This window comes from Hyperoodon ampullatus (genome assembly GCF_949752795.1).
Source record: "Hyperoodon ampullatus genome assembly, chromosome: 15".
NCBI lineage: Eukaryota > Metazoa > Chordata > Mammalia > Artiodactyla > Ziphiidae > Hyperoodon > Hyperoodon ampullatus.
In genome coordinates, this window is record NC_136928.1 from 45,276,488 (window position 1) to 45,294,405 (window position 17,918).

Consider the following 17,918-nt stretch of genomic DNA (forward strand, 5'->3'; position numbering starts at 1 on the left):
TAGAAGAGAGCAAAGCAGTTGCTCATATTTAAGGAAATAGCAGGTTATTAGTAGTGGTCAGTGATGATAACAATAAGAAGGCCTAGTGGAAAACAGAGTTCAACGTCACAAAACTACTTTGCTGACCTAATTTATTTTGGCTCAAAATAGGAAAAAAACAAAACAAAAAACCCTATGAAACCATTTGAATTAAATCTATGAAAAGAGATCTTGCTACTTAAGTAGGTGGATCTTTTTATTTATTTATTTTTTGTTTGTTTTTTTTTTTTTGCAGTACGCGGGCCTCTCACTGCTGTGGCCTCTCCCGTTGTGGAGCACAGGCTCCGGACGCGCAGGCTCAGCGGCCATGGCTCACGGGCCCAGCCGCTCCGCGGCATGTGGGATCTTCCCGGACCGGGGCATGAACCCGTGTCCCCTGCATCGGCAGGCGGACTCTCAACCACTGCGCCACCAGGGAAGCCGGTGGATCTTTTTAAAATGCTCTACCCACATAGTGTGTAAGTCAAAATACATCTTAGAGAACCTTCAATGTGTTGGCCTCCTTAAAGCTATTTCAAAGGGTCAATGTTTTTTTTGATTGTTGTTTGTTTTGTTTATTTGTTTAAAAAGTAACTTCAGATAGAAGGTAAAGGGGGACCTTGAAATGAGATTAAATTAAGCAAGTGAAAAATGATTGGCCTAGATGAGTTCTGTCAGAGATTCCATTTAATTCTCAACTCCACATGATTCTAAGAATATCTTTTGGGGTTAATAAAAGGCATTAGCTATGTGAAAGATGGAAGCTACTGTCACAGATTTTATGAAAATAATACCAGTTCTCCTAGACAAAATATGCTTTGAAGCTCAGAACTACGTAACATCAATCATGCCAATCCAATCTTTATCACACTGTGTATATATAATAGCAGTGGGTATTAAAATTAAAACAAGGTGTGTTTAGGACAGTCCTTGTTTATGCCTGTTTGGTTTAATTTGTATTAACAACGCCCTCTTTTGCTTTAAAAATTGTTCTGGTTTGGAAGATAAAGTATATGGTCATGACAATTAAAAATAATATGTGGATCACCTTGCCAATTAAGGCAAAGAAGCGAATATTAAACAAAAATGCAAAATCAAATGCAACACCACAGAGAATTTATTATGTTCCTTCTGAACATATGCCTACTACCAAAATAGGAGAAAGAAACTGGAGTAAGTTTGTTCCTTTCTCAGGGATGAAGTGAAATTCCATCTGCCCCATCTATCTATATGCTTGATTTGTGACAGGCAGTGCATATTAGTCATTAAGTCATGGGCATCAACAGAGAGATCTGGATTTCAATACAAACTTTGGCATTTTATGGCTGTGTGACTCTGGGTAAGTTACTTAACCCGTCTAAGCCTCACTTTCTCATCTGCAAGTTGGGAGTGATAGGATCTTCCTTATAAAGTTGCCTAGTGTTAGAATTCCATAAATGAGAGATGATACCATTACAATAATCATTATCACCATCATCATTATTCTCATAATTATGATTATCATTTCATCCTCTCCAAGCCCCCTAGACAATGTTTCCTCAATTATCCCCTCTTCTTTCTAACCCAACTATTTCCCCTTCATACTTGCTCTATCATTACTTCCAATCTAAACACAAAACAGAATAAACAGGGTAAAACTATAAAACCCAACCCAAGGGACCTTAGTTATCCTCTACCCCCGAGCAAAACAACTTTGGATGTTGTAGTCTCCTCTTTTTCCTCAATTTTGCACCCAATGCAATTTGGTTTCTACCCATTCCCCTACTTTGAAACAGTTCTCCAAAGAGTAACCAAGGACTTAAAAATAGTGAAAGTGATTTGCTTCTCAATTTAATCTTACTTGACAACCTTCAATATTTGACATGACTGACCATAACCTTTGGTTCAAAACTCCCTTGGATTCCATGACATCACCAGATTATCTCCCTGCATTCCTGGTCATTAACTCTTGATCTAAATTGTGAGATATACACATTCACTTGGATGTTTCATAAATACATGAACCCCATTGGATTTAAAAATCAAGCTCACCTTCACAGGCCTGTTTTTTCTCTATTACCTCCTATCTAGTTAATTAAGTTTGAGAAGCCCCCAAATCATCCTAAATTCCTCTCTTCACATCACTATGTACAGCCAATTAAGCGCCACCAAAGTTTCCTCTTAAATATTTCTCAAGTCCATCTCTTCCTCTTCATTTTTACTATGATTTCCACATGTCAAAATCTCTATTTCTCACCCGGACTATTATATACAGTTTCCTAATCTGTATCTCCACCTCCAGCTCTGCTCCATTTTATACATTCTCCTTCTTATTGACACAGAAATATATATATAATGAAAATTTAAACATGCATATTAGAAACTTAAAATCCTCCAAAATTTTTCACAACACATATAAGCTATATTTCAAATTCCCTGGCATGACCTACAAGAGCTGCCACTGCTCATAGAGCAATTTTGTGTAAATTAGACAAGGTTGACCTTCCTCAAATTAAGCACAAAAATAAGGGTGTTTCTACTGCACATCCTGGTCAATCATATACTATGACTCTTAGAAATCAATGGGAACCACTGCTATGCAAATCACTTTCTCGGCTGAGCCAGAAACTGTCTGGGGAACTTTCTATGAATGTACATATGTGTTTCCACAACACTGGCCTGTTCCCCCACACCCTGGATGCCAAGATACGTATGCCTCAGTGAACCTACCACTCCATGCATGCCCGCCTCTATACCCTGTCCTGTAGACAAGATGGTCACATCAGGGGTGACACCAGACCTCCAAGAGCGACAGTGGGTGAAAGAAACCTTAGTGGATGTCCATAGTGAGATTAAGAAATGTCACAGCAGCATGCACCTATGTGTCCCAGTGTGCACTCCTTGCATAATTTTCTGAGCTTCTGTATGCCTAGCCTCTACTGTTTCCAGTTAGTATATGCCCATTGTGTGAATGTGTCCCCTTAAATATTACACCTTCATACAATCAACCACCACAGCCATACAGAGTGATTCTAAGATTTCCATGCCAGGGCTCTATCTTTCCATCCATTTTTCATATCACCTGCTGCCTTGACATGTATGCTCTAGTATCACTGAGCTGCTTATAAATTCAGCTCTAATGCCACAATTTAACAGTCCCACGTCTTCACTCATGCCTCTCCCTCTCTTTGCAATTCCCTCACTCTTCCCCTTTATGTGCTTAAATTCTTCTTTATTTTGAAGATTAAGCCCAGGAATCATGTTTTAGAAATTGCTTTCTGAAATTCACACACATACACACACACTTGCATGTACTTGACAGAGCAGACCAATCTTGCAGTTTCCTACATTCCATGGCACCTTGTTCCTATTTCCTCATGGTATGTATTAATGAAAAATTATCTGTTCCTGTATGCCTCCCAGAACTAGTTTTTCTGCTATGTGGATAGTTCAAGTGTCTTAGTTCTTTTTATACCCTAGACTTAGCACCATTTTTGCCAACAAAGTAGGTGTTGAATAAAAATTTGATGATACCAACGAAAGAGGAGGTAGGGAATGGAACTTCAAGTCCAGTTATTTTGTAAAGCAAGCTCAATTGATGAGTGCTGAAAAACTATTAATTCCAGCATTAGCAAGGCCCCATTGAGGACTGGATACATGCTTTTCTCTTTCTTGTAAACATTTTAAAAACAGAAATCAAGCATGTATATAGAAAAAGTGCACAAATCTTAATTTGTGCATCTTGATGCATTACCGAAGGTGAACAACCCACATTCTCAGCTCCTAGGGAAGGATATAGAATATTACCAGCACCAGAGTAGTCTACGTCATGCTTACTACCTGTCTTTTCTGCCAAAGGTAAATATTCTTTTGCTATCATAAGGTTAATTTACATGATTTTGAATTTTATGTACTGGAATAATATTATATATGTAATTTTATGTATGGCTTCCTTCACTCAATATTTTATTTGTGAGATTTAGTCAGGTTGTGTTAAATCATTCTCATTGCCCTAGAGAATCCCATTATATGATTATGCCACAATTTATTTATCCATTCTATTCTTGATGGAAATTTTGTTTTTTACCAATATTTGACGACTGTAAGTAGGACTGCTATGCCTATTCTTGTACACGTCATTTGTACATGTCCTTTTGGTGGGTATATTCCCAGGATTGCTGGATTAGAGTATGCATATGTTGAGCTTTAGGAGATGTTGCCAACCATTTCCCAAAGCCGTAGTACCAACTTACACTCCTACAAGCAATACATGTGAGATACAGTCTCTTCATGTACTCACTTGCACTTTATATTGTGAGCTAGTCTTTATATTGTGAGCAAGTCTTCCAACAAACAAAAGTCCAGGACCAGATGGTTTCACAGGTGAATTCTATCAAGCATTTAAAAAAGAGCTAACACCCATCCTTCTCAAACTCTTCCAAAAAATTGCAGAGGAAGGAACACTCCCAAACTCATTCTATGAGGTCAGCATCACCCTGATAGCAAAACCAGAAAAAGATATTACAAAAAAAGAAAATTACAGACCAATATCATTAATGAATATAGATGTAAAAATCCCCAGCCAAATACTAGCAAACAGAATCCAACAACACATCAAAAGGATCACACACCATGAGCAAGTGGGGTTTATCCCAGGGATGAAAGGATTCTTCAATATATGAAAATCAATCAATGTGATACACCATATTAACAAATTGAAGAACAAAAACCATATGATCATCTCAATAGATGCAGAAAAATCTTTTGATAAAATTCAACACCCTTTTATGATAAAAACTCTCCAGAGGGCCTCCCTGGTGGCGCAGTGGTTGAGAGTCCGCCTGCCGATGCAGGGGATACGGGTTCGTGCCCCGGTCTGGGAGGATCCCATATGCCGCGGAGCGGCTGGGCCCGTGAGCCATGGCTGCTGAGCCTGCGCGTCCGGAGCCTGTGCTCCGCAACGGGAGAGGCCACAACAGTGAGAGGCCCGCATACCACAAAAAAAAAAAAAAAAAAAAAAAAAAAAAAAAAAAAAAAAAAACTCTCCAGAAAGTGGGCATAGAGGGAACCCCCTTCAACATAATGAAGGTCATATATGACAAACCCACAGCAAACATCATTCTCAATAGTGAAAAACTGAAAGCATTTCCTCTAAGATCAGGAACAAGACAAGGATGTCCATTCTCACCACTATTATTCAACATAGTTTTGGAAGTCCTAGCCATGGCAATCAGAGGAGAAAAACAAATAAAAGGAATACAAATTGGAAAAGAAGAAGTAAAATGGTCACTGTTTACAGATGACATGATACTATACATAGAGAATCCTAAAGATGCCACTAGAAAACTACTAGATCTAATCAATGAATTTAGTAAACTTGCAGGATACAAAATTAATGCACAGAAATCTCTTGCATTCCTATACACTAATGATGAAAAATCTGAAAGAGAAATGAAGGAAACACTCCCATTTACCATTGCAACAAAAATACCTAGGAATAAACCTACCTAGGGAGACAAAAGACCTGTATGCCGAAAATTATAAGACACTGATGAAAGAAATTAAAGATGATACCAACCGATGGAGAGATATGCCATGCTCTTGGATTGGAAGAATCAATATTGTGAAAATGACTATACTACTCAAAGCAATCTACAGATTCAATGCAATCCCTATCAAATTACCAATGGCAGTTTTTAGAGAACTAGAACAAAAATTCTTAAAATTTGTATGGAGACACAAAAGATCCCGAATAGCTAAAACAGTCTTGAGGGAAAAAAACGAGTGGAGGAATCTGTCTCCCTGACTTCAGACTATACTACAAAGCTACAGTAATCAAGACAATATGGTAGTGGCACAAAAACAGAAGTATAGATCAATGGAACAGGATAGAAAGCCCAGAGATAAACCCACGCACCTATGGTCAACTAATCTATGACAAAGGAGGCAAGGATATACAATGGAGAAAAGACAGTCTCTTCAATAAGTGGTGCTGGGAAAAATGGACAGCTACATGTAAAAGAATGAAATTAGAATACTCCCTAACACCATACACAAAAATAAACTCAAAATGGATTCGAGACCTAAATGTAAGACTGGACACTATAAAACTCTTAGAGGAAAGCATAGGAAGAACACTCTTTGACATAAATCACAGCAAGATCTTTTTTGATCCACCTTCTAGAGTAATGGAAATAAAAACAAAAGTAAACAAATGGGACCTAATGAAACTTAAAAGCTTTTGCACAGCAAAGGAAACTATAATCAAGACAAAAAGACAACCCTCAAAATGGGAGAAAATATTTGCAAATGAATCAACGGACAAAGGATTAATCTATAAAATATATAAGCAACTAATGCAGCTCAATATTAAAAAAACAAACAACCCAATCCAAATATGGGCAGAAGACCTAAATAGACATTTCTCCAAAGAAGACATACAGATGGCCAAGAAGCACATGAAAAGCTGCTCAACATCACTAATTATTAGAGAAATGCAAATCAAAACTACAATGAGGTATCACCTCACACCAATTAGAATGGGCATCATCAGAAAATCTACAAACAACAAATGCTGGAGAGGGTGTGGAGAAAAGGGAACCTTCTTGCACTGTTGGTGGGAATGTAAAGTGATACAGCCACTATGGAGAACAGTATGGAGGTTCCTTAGAGAACTAAAAATAGAATTACCATATGACCCAGCAATCCCACTACTGGGCATATACCCAGAGAAAACCATAATTCATAAAGACACATGCACCCCAATGTTCATTGCAGCTGTATTTACAATAGCCAGGTCATGGAAGCAACCTAAATGCCCATCAACAGACGAATGGATAAAGAAGTTGTGGTACATATATACAATGGAATATTACTCAGCTATAAAAAGGAAAAAATTGGGTCATTTGTAGAGATGTGGATGCATCTAGAGCCTGTCATACAGAGTAAAGTAAGTCAGAAAGAGTAAAACAAATATCGTACATTAACGCATGTATGTTGAACCTAGAAAAATGGTACAGATGAACCAGTTTGTGGAGCAGAAATTGAGACACAGATGTAGAGAACAAACGTATGGACAGCAAGGAGGGAAAGAGGCAGGGTGGTGGTGGTGGTGGTGTGATGAACTGGGAGATTGGGATTGACGTGTATACACTGATGTGTATAAAATGGATGACTAATAAGAAAAAAATCCCAAAAAACAACAGTGCAATTTAAAACAGACTTACAGAGTACACGCTACTCTCAAATTAGTCATTATATAAATGACATTCAGTAGAGGCAGTAAATATATTCCATAGTTAACCATATTTACAAATTGAGGAATAAAACTATAATTTCTAAGCCTTTATTGCATATTAATAAAACAAATCTTTGAATATACAGCAATGCAACAGTTTTAAAAATATTAACATCAGATAGAATATAAGCAGATCACTTTGACTCTGTGAATGTTGGTCTGTCTCTGCTTTGGCTTTTTCTCCTAGAGCATAACCCTTCTGAGATTTTAATTGAATGCCTGGCTGTGTATCAGGGCTCTCTCCCTTGGCAGGCCCTCTACTCCAAATTTTGTCTCCCCAACCCTGTGAGACTGCTATCTTCCTGCTTCCATGTTTAGCCTCTTAGAAGTCACTCCCTGCTTGGTTTCTCACTGTCTCATCCCAAGCAGGTGTAACCTGAGAGTATGCCATTGCCTTGAGAAGACATTGAATGTGGAACTTCAGGTTCTCTTCTCACTTGTTCCCTTTTCTCCAGCATCTTGTCTTCTTAAATCCTGGCCATCTGGTAGCCCTGAACTCAATTTTCATCTCCCCCGCTTAATGAAACAGCTGCAATTTGTAGCCCCCTACATTCTGTTCAGTCTTTATGGCCCATGCTGCAAATCAACAAATACTCAAAGGGAAAATGAGAGAAAATGTAGAACTCTCCTCAGTATGTACAAGTTTCCTTCATGTGCAAGTCATCTCCAGGATCTTTAAGAAGGTGAGTTATGCCTAATATTTGTACACATTAAAGACATAGGAATTAAAAACATACAGAGGGCTTGCTGTGTTTAAAAAGTAAAGAAAAATCAAGCATAAGTGAAATACATCCACATTGTATGCCCTTTCCTCAACTTGCCTAATTTCTCCGCATCCTGTAAGACTCAAATGCCCCTCCTTCCATGATTTCTTTTCAGATCCCACCAGTCAGTGTAGACCCCACCCATCTGCCTGTACATTTTTTATTCTATTTGTAGAAACAAGTGCACCTTTTCTGGGCTTTGCACTTTAGAGGGTCTATTTCTAGTCCCTTCTGGTCTGTGTCCCTCCCCAAGGGGCACATGCCCCTCATCTTAATCACACTCTGGGTACCCTGGACTACAGAACTACCTGCCCAAACAGCCCCAAGGCCATTCCAGGACATGAATGCCTTTGATCTGGATCCATGCCAATGAAGGGGTAGAAATGGACGACAGAGTGTACGTCAGTGGGCCCAAAATTTGGCCAGTGGGTGAATGCTTGTAGGTAAGGACAAATACAGATTAAATGCAGGAACACTTGGTTAAATTTGAATTTCAGATAAACAACAAAATATTGTGCAGGACGTATTTGTACTAAAAATAGATTGTTTCTGCATATTTGAAATTCATCTTTAACTGGGCATAGTATATTTTTATTTGCTAAACCTGGCAACTCTACTAGGAATGAGTGTCAACAAAGATGGTTTTGTAGGATAAGGTGTCTATCATGGGTATCTGAGGCCCCTCATATTAGAGGGTAGATACAGGAGCCGAAAGAGCAGTAGACTAGGTTATGAGATAGTGGCCAAGGCTGGAGTCAGGGGTCCGGTACAGGCTCTTCTTGGGTGTCCGCATTCTGGTGTAAAGCTCTAAGTCAGAGAATTCTAGCTTTGGATCTGGTCCTCCAGGTCGTTATGGAAATATGCATGTCCAGATAAGAGGCTAGAATATATTCTCATTAGCTTGACTTATACGTTTTAAGCATGTAGAGTCTCGACAGATGGTTTGTGGGCCTGCATTTGTACTTTTGCGTAGACATTGGAAATGTGGGAGGCAGGGCTGCTGTCTCTGCTATAGGACTTAATCCGTACTTATGTTTGTGTTAATCTGCATATTCAGCTCAGTTTCCACTATTAAATCATACAAAAACACTAAGAAGTTTCAGGGTGGAAACTGACATTCTTCTTTCTGCTTACTGAGATACCTTTTGGAAATTGAGATGCATTTTATAGATGAGGAAATTGAGGTCAAGAAAGTAAAGTAGTTGAGCACACCTATCAGGTGTTAACAGCCCAGATTCAAAGTGGAGAGTATAAAGTAGATCCTAGAAAATTGTTATACGTCATATTTATGTCTCACTTAGCTCATCTGTAAAATCAGAATAATAAATAGGGTCTCCTTATCCATTATCAAAAAGATTAAATGAGTTAATATATGTTAATAATGAGAAAGTTACTCAGAATATAATTAGCAGAAGACAAATTTTAGTTATTTTTTAGTTTGTGGTCTTGAGGAATAATGAAAACTTCCTACTAGGATATCCTAACTGACCCTACAGCAGCTAGCAAAAATGTTGATAATTCAAATCTGTTCTTGTTCTTTTCCATGTCTCTTTCTGGGAAAACCCTAGAATTCCTTATCTGTGACTCTTAAAATGACTGCTCTGTGTTTACCAAGACCTCAAAAACATTTTTTTGGTTTCCACTTTAAGAGAAAGAACTGCCTGAAAGCAAGTGAGAGGCACAAAATCTTCCAACAAGAGAAGGCAAGGAAATTTGAAAAGTTTGCATCTCAGTAATATAACTGAGGAATGCAACAAGGGAGTTTGAAAATAGAAAATATGCCTCTTTACAGAAAAACTACTTGCTAGCCCAGGCTGTGTTCTTGCTTATAATAGCTATACATGGATATCCTAATGGGCTTCTTTGTACTTTGACTACAGCATCTTTCTAAATAGATAAAGCATTTATTTAAAGAGAAAAATGGAAATTACTCTTTAATAGTTCCCCCAAAATGCTGATAAAAATCACTGGATTACTGAACTCTGCCAGGGTCTGAGACTCCTCACTTGACTGGTGTCTAGAGAAACTCAAGTCTTGTTCTTATCTAGTTTTCTGTCAGTCAGGAGGGATTTTTGACCCTGACAACTGTCTGCCGAATTCCCCAAGGCTATAACTTTTTTGTGGATTCCGGTTATTCTGAGAACATCATCCATGGGGAGTTTTCCTTTTATAAAGGCTGCTGCCCTTCACATGCCTGGTAACGTGTTATATGTCAAGCAATGAAAACGGGGGATAAAAGAATGTAAACAACTGTCTTTGCCTTCAAGGACCTTATGGTCTAATTGAAGACACAAAATATTTATACCTAGGGCTTCCCTGGTGGCGCAGTGGTTGAGAGTCCACCTGCCAATGCAGGGGACACGGGTTCATGCCCCAGTCCGGGAAGATCCCACATGCCGCGGAGCGGCTGGGCCCGTGAGCCATGGCCGCTGAGCCTGCGCATCCGGAACCTGTGTTCCGCAGCGGGAGAGACCACAACAGTGAGAGGCCCGCGTACTGCAAAAAATATATATATATTTATACCTGAAAACAATTTCAACTAATAGTATGAGGTTCAGTGACCGAAATAGCATAGAAAGTAATAATGATGATACGAATACAAAGTCTAACATTTGAGCATTTATGACACAGCAACTATTCTAAGCATTTTGAATATATTATTGCAAAGAAGGGTATATTAGTTTCCTAGGACTGCTGTAACAAATTAGCAAACTAGGTGGCTTAAAATGACAGATATTTATTCCCCCACATTTCTAGAGAGTAGATGTCCAAAATCAAGGAGTCAGGAGGGCCATGATGCTTCTGAAGTCCTGAGGGGAGAATCCTTTCTTGCCTCTTGCTACCTTCTGATGACTCCCACATCCCTTGGTGTTTCTAGAGGCAAAGCTGCATCATTCCATACTCTGCTTTTGTCATCACATGGCCTTCTTTCCTGTGTCTATTTGTGTCCTCTCCTCTTCTTACAAGGACACCTTCATTGTACTTAAGGCCCACGCTAATCCAGTATGACTTCATCTTAATTACACCTGCAAAGATCCTATCTGCAAATAGGGTCATATTCTGAGGTTCTGGGTAGACATGAATTTCACAGGGACACTACTTAGTCCACCCAGACTGAGGCTAATTGGGACAAAAACCATCCCAATATTTTCATAGAGATATAGGCCCTGGAAGATGAGTGACTTTAGGCAAAGAAGAGTTAAGATATCCATTCATCAAGGATTTATTGAGCAAATGCTCTGTGCCAGGCACTGTGCTGGGATTCCATGGAGAGTCACCACTGTTTGTATTAGTATTTATTAGACTTGGCTTCATAGAAATGAAAAAGGTCAAATTTACAGAAGCTTAAATAAGACTGAAGTTTTGTGTTTGTTTTATCTCTCCTAAGTAAGGTCCAAGGGTCGGCTATCCAGGACAGGTTTTGTGGCACCACAGCTCCATCAGGGACCCACACACCTGTCTCTTGGTACTGCCATCCTCAGAGCTGGCTTCCATATTTCATATTCTAAGTCACCTCACAGTCCAGTATGGCTGATAGAGCTCCAGTAATCACCTGTATATTTCAGACGAGCAGCAGAAAGGAGAGGGAGATAGTCAATTTTCCTAGCTGAGTCAATTTTATTGGAAGGTTTTCTCATAGCACTTCCCTTTTATAACTTAGACACATAGTCACACAACTGCAAAGGAATCTGGGCCTACTGCATTCCTGAAAAAAAAATCAGGGTTCTGTTAAAAGAAAGGGGATAATGAATGTGGAAACTCTGTTTCTCAGTCCCCAACTCAAGGAGCTCCAAGTCCATTGGGGGAAGAGACTAATTCAATAGATGTATTAATTTCCTTTTGCTACTGTAACAAATTGCCACAAACTTAAAACAACACAAATTTATTATGTTATAGTTCTAGAACAGAAGTTTAAAATGGGGCACAGCCTTGCCAACATCTTTATTTTAGCCTAGTGAGACTCTTCTGGAGGCTCTAGAGGAGAAACCATTTCATTGCCTTTTCAGCTTCTGGAAACCGTCTGCATTCCTTGGCTCGTAGTCCCCTTCCTTCCATCTTTGCAGCCAGCAAGGTTGCATCTCTCTCTGACTTTGAACTCAGCTGGGAAAGGTTCTCCTCTTTTAAGGACTCATGTGATTAGCCTGGATAATCCAGGCTAATCTAACCATCTCAAGGTTCATGACATAATCACATCCGCAAAAGTGCCTTTTGCCATGTCAGGTAACATACACACAGGTTCCAGGAATTAGGACATGGACATCTTTGAAGAGGGCCATTATTCAGCCTACCACAATAGACAAAATGTCATAAAATAATTGTAACAATAAAGTTAGGACGGGTTGATATAACAAAAACAAAAAATGAGTCCAGTCTCATCAATGATCATGATTTGTTAGGGGGGAAATGTTCCATGTGTAAAACAGAGGTTACATATAAGGATTAAGAAGAAATTTATACTAGAGGGAAAAAGAAGTGAAAATCAAGTACTTCTTAAATATCAGGCCTGTCATAAAACATTAACTTGTACACAATGGAAAAGTATGCATGATTCTTGATTGAAGGAGTGATTTGATAAAACTGGTAATTTAGAAAGATAAATTCAGTAGTGAGCAGGAAAGAGAGCAGTTAACAGATTAAGGAGCTACTACACAAATTTATGCTTAGCTGAGAGGTTTTTAATTAGGTTAAAGATGGAGAAAAAAGGAGGGAATTTTGAAAGACATAACAGGTAAGAAAAGTGAAGGCAAGTAAAAATTGACTGAGGTTTTAAATGTGAATGAGTGACAAGCGAGAATGGCAAAGAGAAAAAGTTCACAAGGTAGGGAAAGCAACATGGTATATAAAGTAAATATTTTCTTTAAGTAAAATTAATCCTTGTCTACTAAGCTTTATTAAAAAAAAGACAATACCTCCATTTTTTGCATCTAAATAATGGCAAATAGTTAAAATGTCTTGCATTTTTGGTGAGTTAGTTGGGCTTAGTTGGCTCATACATTGGGCTCCCCTCCATTTTTTCCTAAAGGTGAGCATATCCATTAACAAAAAATATATATATCAAGGCCCTGTTAGCAGACCTAGTCCATGAACATACCGAAACCCCCATTAGGTACACATAGATCCAAGTAAAGCAGAAATAATGACAAATCTGGCCTATAAGATAAAACAATCCTTGGATGGAATAATGACTAAGCTATCACTGTTAAAATAGTTTATCTTAATTGGCTATAGTATATTCTTAAAGATTCAACTTCAGGGAGCATTCATATCAGGAACAAACCACAAATTCTTTATCTGATAAACCCTTGAGAAAAATTATGTGCATTAAATTGCACTTTGTGAAATCTATAAATTATCTGTTATGCTTTCAGGAAGAATGTTGGTATAATCAAATTTGAGTCATTTGCAAGTTAGTATCTCCAGGATCATCTTTAAAACATGCTCTGTTGGGATCTGTCAGGCTTTTAAAGTCCATGCATCCTTCCAGAGACAATAGAAACATTTAAAGTAACTGCACAATGAAACTGCCAGAAGGACCAGAAAGGAACTGAGGTGTTTGTCCTCCTGAAGGAGGGAATGCAGCACCTAGAACAGTGAAAATGGAGTCACCAAGTCACCCAGACTTTGAAAATAGTTGAGCAGGAATCCGACTGGAACTAAGATCCAGTTACACAGATAGAAGCCATAGCCAAAGGAATTTGAGCTACCACCTTCAATGTGAAGTCATTTCTGTTCTTAAGCTAATTTATTGATATTATGAGAAAATTAAATATTTTTATACATATACACGTAAGTAGACAATAGTTTGAATTATGTCTTAAAAAACATGGTACCTGGGATCTTTTGAATGTACAAGCCAAGCTCTTAACCACCCACCAAATAAGCTGAGCTTCTTTCATATTTTAAAGAAGCTCTAGGGTCAGACATTTCTGCTTCAAATAGTTTATCTATTAGAAGTATAAACTTGGGCAAATTATTAAACTTCTCTAAGCCTCAGTGTCCTTACTTTTATAATGAATATAATAAGAATATGTTCCTCATGGGTGTTTTGTGAGGATTTAAAGAGAAAATCCATGTAAAAAACTTAGTAGAGGCTTGAAACATAGTACTCAACAAATGGTAAAAATTCTGACATAAAAACTTATGACAAGGCTTTCCAAAGAAAGAGTAGCAGCTTCCCCCCTCCTCCAATACAGAGAGAGACACAGAGACAGAGATATAAAGAGAAATATCAAAAAAGGAAAAAAATCATTTCTATTTTCATATTGATGTATTATTTTATTCAGCTCAAATCCACCCGTCCCCAGCCAGCAGCTCTCAGCAGTTTAACAGTTTACCACCAAGCTGACAGCTGGGAGACTGCAGATTTGGAGCTCCGTGTAAAATATTTTTGCTGTCAGTATAAATGAATATTTACCAGCCGATGGCTGTTGCAGCTCTTTGGCAGGGGGCATACAGGGGTAAATATCGGTTTTACCTTTGAAAACTAGAGGCTGTAATTATAAACCAGGAGTCCACATACCTTCAGTGAGTAGATTAATTAATTATAAAGCCTCATTAAAAGTCAAGCTACCCATTAGCATAAATAGCGATCATATGAACTCTTGATTTATTAGAGCTGAGAAATTCTACCAGGATTTTTTTAAAGTTACAGTAAAGTGACTAATTACCAGCTGAGGACATTATCCCTTTGACTCTTCCATGTTAGAAAATGTGCCACTGGTCAAGAAGAGGAGAGTGAGCATTTTATTCTTATTAGTGTCACGCTTTGGATTCAATATCCTCTCAGTGTTGGGAACCACATAATCCCGTCACAATAAATCACTTTCACTTTTAATGAATCATTAGAAAAACAGGTATTTATGATCAATGAGCTAGTCTAAAGTGAGGCCAAAGTGTTTCAAACAAGTATTTGAAACACTTTTGTTTCAAAGACCCCAAAGCCATGCTATAAAGAGATCTAAGAATCCAATGAGTTGACAAATAATAGGATTCACTACTAGAGGAATGGATTGAGAGCTGGCAGGAAATTCAAAGCACTGTACAATCCAGTTCCCTGCCTTCAGGTAGGAAACTATCAAAAACTTGCCCAAGTTGGGGAAAACTCTAGTGTTATAGGGCTTCTTATTATGTCTGTTCCAGGTGAGTAAACTGCAATGGATTATGGAGACAGGTATCTTCAAGAACCAGGATGAAAATGGAAAGGTAAGAGCTGGAAAGAGACTGAAGGGCTCCCATATTTTCCCATGGAAAGAATCTTGGAGGTAAACCACTGAGATGCTTTTCCTGATTCAGAGGAAGTAGAATTATTGAAAACAAACAAATGAAAAAACAAACAAAAAAACCAAACCTATGATCTTTTTTTGTCCCACCAACATCCAACCATATCTTTTAAAAATTTCTGTCCTAATACCATTTTTGGTTAGTTAACCACACCTCCCTGAAATCGAGAGACCATATTGTTTATACCAGTTGTTCTAGAATAAATATTAATAGTGCCCTTTTTACTCTCAAATGTGTACTTATTTGAATAATAAATTATAGGATAATGCTACTTTTAGGAGACATTACTGTTATAGTCTTGATGAAAGGGAAACTTCCAGTCCCAGTGCCCTCCAGATGCCTCCTTCTAAGACTATATTAAAACAGAGGTAGGCATGAAATACAAGCATAGTTGATCAGACACTGCAAGAACTTTGAACCTTGAGTGAGTGACACAAATTGATCAGATGATACAATTAATCAGATTTGTCACAGTCAGTGTGGAGGGGCATAAGATCCTATTGGTGGTGAGCTATGGGCTTGACAGTAATTTTGACAGCCTACCCTCTAGAGTTCACTGTGCTACTGCCTGCTGTTCACATCTGGTCAGTCAGTTTTCAGTACTGGGAGACTCCAAGTTATTCTCAAATAGCCCCCTGCTTATTTGGCTCAAAATGGTTTCTGTTGCTTCCAGAATAGAATCTATAGTTGCAGTCTGCTAGAGGAAACCAAGAAAGAAGTAACCTAAAAACTGGTAGCCAAGCAATCAGAGAATATATACAATGTTCTATTCTCATAGTGCTGACATTCAATTGGAGGGCAACAGCTAATAATAGGCAATTTATATATTATATTAAAGGAGAAAAGAGCTCTGAATGAAAGGAAGGAAGAAGAAAGTGAAGGAGGAAGAGAAAAAAGGAAGATTGAAAGGCAGAGTGGGGGTAGGATAAAATTATACTTGGGTGGTTTGTGTGGGTCATACTTCATCTTTGTAAATATGAATGTGAAATGGCAGTTCCCTCAAAATTATGAAATGTTAACAATGGTTTAAACACCATCATATATACTTCAGTCTAAGAAATTTTTTTCAGTAGCACCGTTAATTTATGGGAATTTAAAAATATTTTATAGTCTCTTAATATCAGTTGCCTTAAAAACTTAAAAAATGGCATTGATTTAATCAATACATGAATATTCATGAAGGCATGAGATACCTGTTATGGACTGATTGTTTGTGTCCACCCCACCCAAATTCATATATTTTAATTCTAAACCCCCCAGTGTGATAGTATTAGGAGGTGGGGTCTTTGGAAATTACTTAAGTCATGATAGTGGAGCCCTCATGGATGAGATTAATGCCCTTATAAAAGGGACTCTGGAGAGCTCTCTGGCCCTCTATCCACCAAGTAAGGATATAACTGAGAAAATGGCCATCTGCACCCCAGAAGGCTTTCACCAGAATTCCACTGTGCTAGCACCTTTATCTTGGACTTCCAGACTCCAGAACTGTGAGAAATAAGTGTCTAACGTTTAGAAGCCATCCAGTCTGTGGTATTCTGTTATATCAGCTCAAATTGACTACAGCAATACTTAAACTGGAGTAACACCTCATATTTTCATTCTTCATTACAAATCACTTATTTCAATTAGATACTAATGATGACTGGGCACAGGATCATGAAAAAGAGTTATGTAGGGGAACCTCTCTGAAGAAAATTACTTCTACTTTGATTTTAACATTCAGAATAGTTTATTTTTACAGATTTATAGAATTATAATTGACATATAATAACCTAGACTTATTTAAGGTGTACAATTGTTTAAGTTTTTGACATGTGTGTATAAGTGTGCTACCATTAACAAAATCAAGATAATTAACTTATTTGTAATTCCCCAAAGTTTTCAAGTATCACTTTGACATACATCTATGCCTCTATTCCTCTTTTTCCCATCCTTAGGAAATCACTGATCTGCTTTCTGTCTCTTAGTTTGCATTTTCTAGAATTTTCTTTAAATGGAATCATGCAGTATGTACTCTCATTTTTAAAACAGCCTCATTGAAGTAAAATGGACATACAGTAAACTAATAATATCTAAAGTGCTATCTACATTATTTTGCCTAGTTCCTCTCCTCAGTATAATTATTTTGAGAGCCACCCATATTGATGCATAGATCAATAGCTTGTTCTCCTTTATTGCTGATTATTATTTTACTATAGGGATATATAAAATTTTGTTTATCTTTTCTCTTATTTATTGACGTTTCAGTTATTTCCAGTTTGTGGCTATTGAAGATACTGTGAATATTTGTGTGCAATTATTTGTATGGATAGATGCTTTCATAAATACCTAGGGGTGGATTAGCTGTGTTATATTTTAGGTGTATTATTGAGTTTTGAAGAAATTGCCAAAATATATTCCAAAGTAGTTGCATTAGTCTATATTCCAACCAGCAGTGTATAGGAGATCCAGTTCCTCCATATCTTTGCCAACACTTGGTAGGTTCAGTCTATTTAATTTTTTCCCAGATTTATTATGTATAACAACATTGTATAAGTTTAAGGTATATAGCTTGTTGATTTGATACACTTACATATTCC